Source organism: Pelobates fuscus, chromosome 4 (genome assembly GCF_036172605.1).
Source record: "Pelobates fuscus isolate aPelFus1 chromosome 4, aPelFus1.pri, whole genome shotgun sequence".
NCBI lineage: Eukaryota > Metazoa > Chordata > Amphibia > Anura > Pelobatidae > Pelobates > Pelobates fuscus.
The window spans coordinates 354,115,826-354,124,409 of record NC_086320.1 but is presented as its reverse complement, the minus strand read 5'-3'; positions in this window follow the sequence as shown (position 1 = coordinate 354,124,409).

The following is an 8,584-nucleotide window of genomic DNA, read 5'->3' as shown; positions in this document are numbered from 1 at the left end:
AGTACCTGTACTTACTTTAGAATTCCCAGAAACAAACATTATTTTTACTTTCTGGTGGAATTTCGGTGAGCTACATTCTGAAAAACAGCAGCAACTTTCTTACCACAATGTGTCTTTCTTACCACAATGTGTCTTTATGTTTGTCACTTTGCATTTCAGGACCAGTCTAAAATATCACAAGATAAATTCTATGTAATCTCTAATCCTGTTATTCTTATCCCTCACCGTCTGTGAACAAAACTGGTCTTTTGTCCCAAATGTATTTGCTAGTTACTCAAATTCATCCCACATTTCAAATACGTGATACACTTGCAGGTTTATTTACTAAATTAAAATGAGAATTCAAAGTTAATTTTAAATTGAAGACCAACATTGTTGAATTAGAAAAAACAAATCTCTATAAATCAGCTGTGCTTACAGTTGGTCTACGTTTGGTGTAAATGTTGTATTCTCTTAGAATTCAATTAATTTTGTTTTACTTTTAAAAGACTGTGATAATGCTTTCTTTATGTGGACATCTTCAGCATTTACACTTGTTTTGAACATAAAATATTAATATTGTGTTTAAATATAAAATGATTTGAAACAATTCACATTTATGAAACAAAATACAATGAAGTGTATACACAAACACACACACACAAACACGCACACACATATATACACATACATAAATCTATCATCACATTTATTTAATTGATGTCAATTATTAGAAACAAAACCCTAAAGCAACCCAGAGATACAATGCAGAATCTGGATGACAGTCTAATATTGGAAGAAATTGATCCATCTTGTTCCCTTCTGTCTGGAGCCTTCTGTAAGCTCGAGAGTTGGGTGGAGACTGTAAGACTGGTAAAGTCTCCGTAAGCAATGCTTTTAAATGATTAGAGAATACTGGACACCTTAGATGGAGTCAGCTTTTTGCCCTTCAGTCTTTTAGTATCCCAGTCGCGTCTGCCAGTTGTGTCTTCGAGCAGCCGTGCAGAGTTTAAAATGAGCTATTTAGTATTGATAATTGTGCAGCAGTTTTAAAATGATCAATACCAGTTTTCCTCCTCTTCTTCAGCTAAAAGCTAAAGAGACTAGTTGATGCGTAGATGACCATGGCAATTTAATTATACATCTCATTGATTTTTTATATGCTTTAAAATTATTTATAAAAAAAAAAGTTACTCTGTTTTGTTTTGGGACAACTGTGATATCCTCTAAAATACTTTGAAAGAATTACCCGAAGAATGTACCATTTGGCAAACACATTTTCTTAAAAACAAGTTACTATAAGCAGCTGCCAAAATCCGGGCAATTAACTGCAAATTTAAATCAGTATTAATGAATGCAATGTTGTTCATAATTAATGTAATCAAGTTAAACCAGATGCACCCCTAACTGGAATTATTTAATTTTATTAGATTTTTTCATGTAAAATTTATAACTTGATTAATTTCTTAAACTACACAGATTATTGTGTATTCTGGGGGAAAAAAATAAATCACATATTTATTGAAAAAATTTAAACTTTGACATCTTAGAATAGACATATTCAATCCTTCTGTCCTCGACTGTTAATGTATCCCTGGGGAGGCCAATTCTGTCAAATGTGAGCCTACCTATGCGAATGCTGACTGAAAGACTATTGAACGCAGGGTCATCATTTAAGAGACAACTGACTGCACTGGTACCTTATGTTTATATCAACAGAAAGCCAGCAGAGCAGTGCTTCCTGTTGGCGGACTTGTGCCACTTGATCGGTATGACATAGAAATAAAAATCTTCAAGAGCTAAATAGCGTACATGTATGAATTCCCATTAATTCTAAGATGGAATCCTTTGAGATACCAACGATTGACTGAGAGACTGACTTAGCCAGGTCCTGATTTCACTAAGTATGAGACGATGAGATGCAGACCTCTGTAAAAACATAAAAAGGAAAATACTAATTGTTATCTTTTGTATTATTCATTTTAAATATGTGACACAAAATATAAACAATGTTATTAAAATGTGGGTTTAACACCCATCCTGGAGTACAATGTCCTACATTTGTCACTTGAAGAAGCCCTGGTAAGATATAATTACAAAGATAAAACCAATGGTGATTTGAACACCAGCTGTTCATTGCTTATTGTCCCTCTACAAATGTAGCTAACTTAATAAAGTTAAACGTTTGAGTTTCAGATATTAAGCCATGCTCACTTGTCTTGCCTAATGACAATCTGGCAATACCTAATCACTTACTGCACAATACTTTATTCTGTCTTTTCCTAAACAACACAAAAGAATGTCAAAATTATATGCAGACCGATGCAACGTTAATTGCCGGAGTAATACAATTACAGAATTCCTTGTAAAATTAATGAGTTAATACATTTATCTGAAAATGTTTCTTTTCTGTATTTTCTTGGATCACTAGCTTGAAGAATTCAACTGATACCAGCTTGCCAACATTTTTGCGCACAGCTGAATAACCTCCCTTGTTATCTTTGTGACACATTGTTTGTAGTGTGTTTGCCATCATGAGTTCAGCAAGGCCAATTTCCCATAGTAACCATTGTCTATGAGTAAAAGGCATTTCAAGAATAGTCACTTACAACTCGCCTGATTTCACTGATTTTCACTTTAATAAATGTCGTGATGAGACACTGTTTTAATGCCATTAACATGACTTAAAGGGACACTCCAAGAACTACAACTTGTTCTCATTGTATACATAATGGTCTAAAGAGTCCCCCTGTCCTTTTTTTCTAAAAACATAATTTATTTATAACTGCAGAAATATGCAAAAATGGCTTCAACCATAAGCCCAACCCCCTCAGTGATAGATGTCACATGACAAAGATATACTTCCTTCTCTGCCTGTCCAAACATTCCTACATGTGTGTGCAAGAATCTATACAAATTACCTCCGGCATCTAGAGTCCCTTCACTGTGTAAATAGAAAATAAAATACTAACTAAATAAACAAAATTGAATATGTACAGAATGGACATTTGACCTGAAGAAACTATATTAATATGACTGAAATAATGAATTAATGACAATGAAAAATTTTTAATAAAAAGGGGATTGGGCCTGGCAGCCAAGATGGCTGGACATGTTCTTGTTTGGCTGGCACCGGCTCAGACATTAACTGCATGATTCCTGCTAATTTATGTGCAAATACAGGCTCTGAGCTATAAGCAAACGATCTGCAGCTGCCATGCAACTCTTTTAGCCTGATTCGAGGTGTCCTGCTGGAGAACTTACACTCATCCTGCTTTGAGACTCACTCTGAGCGCTTACCTCATTGTTAATGTTCCACAGCCCCATTACCCTCTCTTTTGGACTGGCGGGCAATATCTTGATCCCCACTGACTCACATGGATTACCTGAATAGAGGACTACAACCCCGCTCCTCCAAAAACCATGTGGCGTGTCCAAGATGGCCACCATGCCAGACTTACAACAATGCCAAGATTTTAATCTATATGCCAGGATTTTTGGCATTGCATTCTAAGCCAACCTAAGCTACTCAGTCCTTGAGCTGCACGGATGACCCAAGTTGTGGAGTCTACAACCCAATCTTCTTCTAGGCCAGGGGCCCACTTGGAGTTGGCTCTAAGCAGTCGTCCATATACCTAAGGGAACTCCTGTGATTTGGAGAATCTCAGGCCCACTTGGAATTAGCTCTAATTAGTCATCCTTCTCCCTGTGGGAACTCCTGTGATTTGGAGAATCTCAGGGCCTGCGATCCTGCCACCGGCAGTTGGGGGATCTATGGACTTGAGGCACTGGCCTCCTATAAGTCCTGGGGCTGATGATACAGGGATCTACTGCATTACAGATCGCTATTTACCAAGCAACTAGTCTCCCAACATAACCTGAAAAGCCTTGTGAAGAAGAGTGGGGAAAATAGCCCTGGTGAGGAGTTGGACTGTCTACTCTGGCCTACCTGCGGTTTAGGGTGATTAAACAAGATAATTCCTTTATGTACCATTTCAGTTAATTATGTAGAGATAATTGCTCATATCTTTTGCTTTATAATACTGGTTTCTCCTATTATATACAGTACCCAGTGGCACTCATATCAATCATAATGTACACAGATCTTTGACTATTCTTTCTTAAATACCTACTGACATATGACTCATTGTGATTTATAACTGGTGTGTTATTATTAGGTATGTGCAGATTCAGCAAATGCCATATGCACATTATATTTTGTCTGTTACAGTGATTGCTTACTTATGCTGTTGTGGCAATATAAGACTCTGTGTATTCCAATGAACAGCAAAAATTAAAAGTTTAAAAATGCTAGAACGAAGGTGAACACATATATCTGAAAGAATAAATATTCCATATTCTCATAATGTAACTAAGTATCAGTAATAGCACATTTTAATTGATAATATATAAAGAAAATATATATCTATATATATATCTATATCTATAAATATATATCTATAGATATATCTATATATCTATAACAGGAAGACTGGTTAGGTTTAGGATTTTTTTTACATTATTTATTTAAGAATATGTTTGCATATACACCCTGTTCCAAATTAATATGCAAATTCTATTTCAGTGCCACAAAGATTAAATATTTTGTTTTTCAGTTTAACTCATGGATGGCATTGTGTCTCAGGGCTCTTTTGATTACTGAAAACAATCTCGGACACCTGTGATAATTAGATTGCCAGGTGAACCCAATTTAAAGCGGCACTGTCATGCCGAATCCCGTTTTTTTTTTTAACCCCCCTCCCGCCTCCACTACATCCAATCGACCCCCTAGTCACCCCCAAATGCCCCTAAGCCCCCCACATTACCTTTTTTTTATTCTTTATCTTCTGCCCCGATCTATATTCAGGGCGCCGCCATCTTTGTGTGGGTAGGTGAAGTCCCTGTGGGACACGTCATCTGCCCACACTACACAGACTGTGAGACTCCCGCACATGCCCAGTGAAACACCTGGACATGCGAACGGGAATTTCATCTATTCATTCATTCATCAGACAGACGAATGAATGAATAGAAAAAATCAGATGAACAAACTAACACTGTGTATCAGTGTTAGTTTGTTTCTTCGGTTTATTACAAGGAGGGAGCTACCGGCGTGCAGCTCCCTCCTTGTAATATGTAACTATAGAAGCGGCAGGGAGCAGAGCTCCCCACCACTTCATAAGCCCCCCAGGTCCCCCCCCCCTCACTCTATGGGGGTCAATAATAGCACAAGGGAGATTAAAATCTCCCCAATGCCCCTACTCGCTATACCGCGAGTAGGGGCATGTCCACTAAACAGTGAGCAGCCACAGGCCCGCCCTGCGGAGCTCAGTACGTGGCGTGCCCTCCATGGGTGAAGATGGATTCATTTTTGTTTGCGCTCGTTTTTTTTTTGTTTTTTTTTAAGTGCGCCGGGTATGATGGATTTTTATTTGGCCTTTTGGGGGGCTGAAGAAAGAAGAATTTAGAAAAAAGAAGACGTCAAATGGTAAGTTTAATTTTTTTTTTTACAGGTTAGTTATTTTATTCCCCCCTCACTATTTTTAGGGTGAGGGGGGTAGGTAGGGGATAGAATGTTTTGGGTGGGGGGTGGGTGACTAGGGGCTTGGGACCCCTAGTCACCTTGATGGGGGGGTTCATTTAGGGCCCCCACCCACCGCGCCGGGGTGGGGGCCGGGGGGGAGGACAATAGGTCCCCCCCCTAATTGTTTTATTAGGGCCCCCACCCACCGCGCAGGGGTGGGGGCCGGGGGGAGGACAGTAGGTCCCCCCCATATTGTTTTATTAGGGCCCCCACCCACCGCTCAGGGGTGGGGGCCGGGGGGGAGGACAATAGGTCCCCCCCCTAATTGTTTTATTAGGGCCCCCACCCACCGCGCAGGGGTGGGGGCCGGGGGGGAGGACAGTAGCTCCCCCCCCATATTGTTTTATTAGGGCCCCCACCCACCGCTCAGGGGTGGGGGCCGGAGGGGAGGACAATAGGTCCCCCTTATTGTTTTATTAGGGCCCCCACCCACTGCGCAGGGGTGGGGGCCAGGGGGGAGGACAATAGGTCCCCCCCTAATTGTTTTATTAGGGCCCCCACCCACCGTGCAGGGGTGGGGGCCGGGGGGGAGGACATTAGATCCCCCCCATATTGTTTTATTAGGGCCCCCACCCACCGCTCAGGGGTGGGGGCCGGGGGGGGATGATAATAGGTCCCCCCCCCTTATTGTTTTTTTTAGGGCCCCCACCCACCGCGCAGGGGTGGGGGCCGGGGGGGAGGACAATAGGTCCCCCCCTAATTGTTTTATTAGTGCCCCCACCCACCGCGCAGGGGTGGGGGCCAGGGGGGGAGGACAGTAGGTCCCCCCCCTTATTGTTTTATTAGGGCCCCCACCCACCGCGCAGGGGTGGGGGCCAGGGGGGAGGACAGTAGGTCCCCCCCCATCTTTAACCCCCTTAACCCCCGCGCAGGGAGGGGGAGTGTTTAGTTTTATTAAAAAAATTAGTTTTTTGTTTTTTTTTACAGTGAGCAGCCACAGGCTGCTCACTGCTTACTAGACATGCCCCTACTCGCGGTATAGCGAGTAGGGGCATATTATTTACTAATACTAAGTAATCTTTACTTAGTGTTAGTAAATTTGTCTGAAAGACCAATTTAGGTCTTTCAGCCTTTTAGTAGATAGCTCCCTGATACCGTGGGAATTAGGGAGTTATCTACTAAGCGGCTGCAAGATGCAGCCACAGCAATGAATAGGATTGGAGTTTCATTCATTAGAATGAAATTCCGATATGATCAAAGTACGAATTGCATCCTAACCCCAATGGATAAACAGTGCTCATTCTGTTAGGATGCAATTCGGCAGTTTTGCCGGCGTTCTGTCTAAGTGACAAGACGTTCGGCAATACTGACAGGAAGCATTGTGGGAACAGGGAGGAACGCTAGGGATCATGGGAAAATTGCTCTGACCAGCGGAAATGAAGCACACTTTGCTCCTCCGCTGGTCTGAGCTGGTCAAGCGGAGAAATCCTCCATAAGACAAAGAGTCTCTACTTTGTCTTATGATTTTAAAGAAAACCAAAGAAGACAGGAAGAAAAGAAGAACAGATCCTGAGAGAGGGGAGAAGAGGAAGAGATTGAGGAAAGGTAAGTTCGGCATGACAGTGCCGTTTCAAGGAAAACTACTAAAGGAGGGTGTTCCACATTATTAGCAGAGCACCATTTTCATGCAATAATATGGGGAAGATAAAGGATCTCTCTGCTGCCGAAAAGAGTGAAATAGTTAAATGCCTTGGACGAGGTATGAAAACATTAGATATTTTACAAAAACTTAAGCGTGATCATCGCACTTTTAAGAGATTTGTGGCGGATTCAGAGCACAGACGAGTTTGTGCAGATAAAGGCACATTGATGAAGATTTCTGCCAGATCCATGCATTAGATCAAGAAAGCAGCTGCTAAAATACCATTACATAGCAGCAAACAGATATTTGAAGCTGCTAGTGCCTCTGGAGTCCAACGGACATCAAGGTGTAGAGAACTCCAGAGTCTTGCAACTTTGCATAAACCTTCTATTCGGCCATCACTAACCAATGCTCACAAGCAGAAACGGCTGCATTGGGCAGAAAAATACATGAAGACTAATTTTCAAACAGTTCTGTTCACTGATGAGTGCCCTGCAACCCTGGATGGTCCAGATGGATGGAGTAGTGGATGGTTGGTGGACGGCCACCCTGTTCCAACAAGGTTGCGACGTCAGCAAGGTGGTGGTGGAGTCATGTTTTGGGCCAGAATCATGGGAAGAGAGCTGGTCGGCCCCTTTAGGGTCCCTGAAGGTGTAAAGATGACCTCTGCAAAGTATGTGTTTCTGACTGACCAATTTCTTCCATGGTACAGAAGAACTATGCTTTCCGTAATTAAATCATCTTCATGTATGACAATGCGCCATCTCATGCTGCAAAGAATACCTCTGCATCAATGGCTGCTATGGGAATAAAAGGAGAGAAAGTCATGGTGTGGCCTCCATCCTCCCCTGACCTCAATCCTATTGAGAACCTTTGGAGCATCCTCAAGCAAAAGATCTATGAGGGTGGGAGGCAGTTTACATCCAAACAGCAACTCTGGGAGGTTATTCTGACATCTTGCAAACAAATTCAAGCAGAAACTGTCTAAAAACTCACAAGTTCAATGGATGCAAGACTTGTGAAGCTGCTATCAAATAAGGGGTCCTATGTTAAAATGTAATGTGACCTGTTAAAATGTTTAAAAGGTTAAAATGTTGTTATAAGTTTGATTGAAATAGCTTTTTATTTCAGTAAATATGCTGCAAACACAACAAATGACAATTTTCAGTTCTTTACAACCTATAAAGTGTTTTGAAACTTACTGTGCGTAATAGTTTGGAACAGTGCATTGTAAGTTTTTTATGTTTAAAAAAAAAATACTGTTATCATTAGGAGGTTTGTTCAATAAAATTTGAATTGTACTCTTAATAGTTGATTCAACATGAGAATTATGCTGACTGTTATTTACATCGATTATTTAGGTAAATGAGAAAAATATAATTTGCATAATAATTTGGAACATGGTGTATAGCTATCACACAGAAAGAATATACAAATAA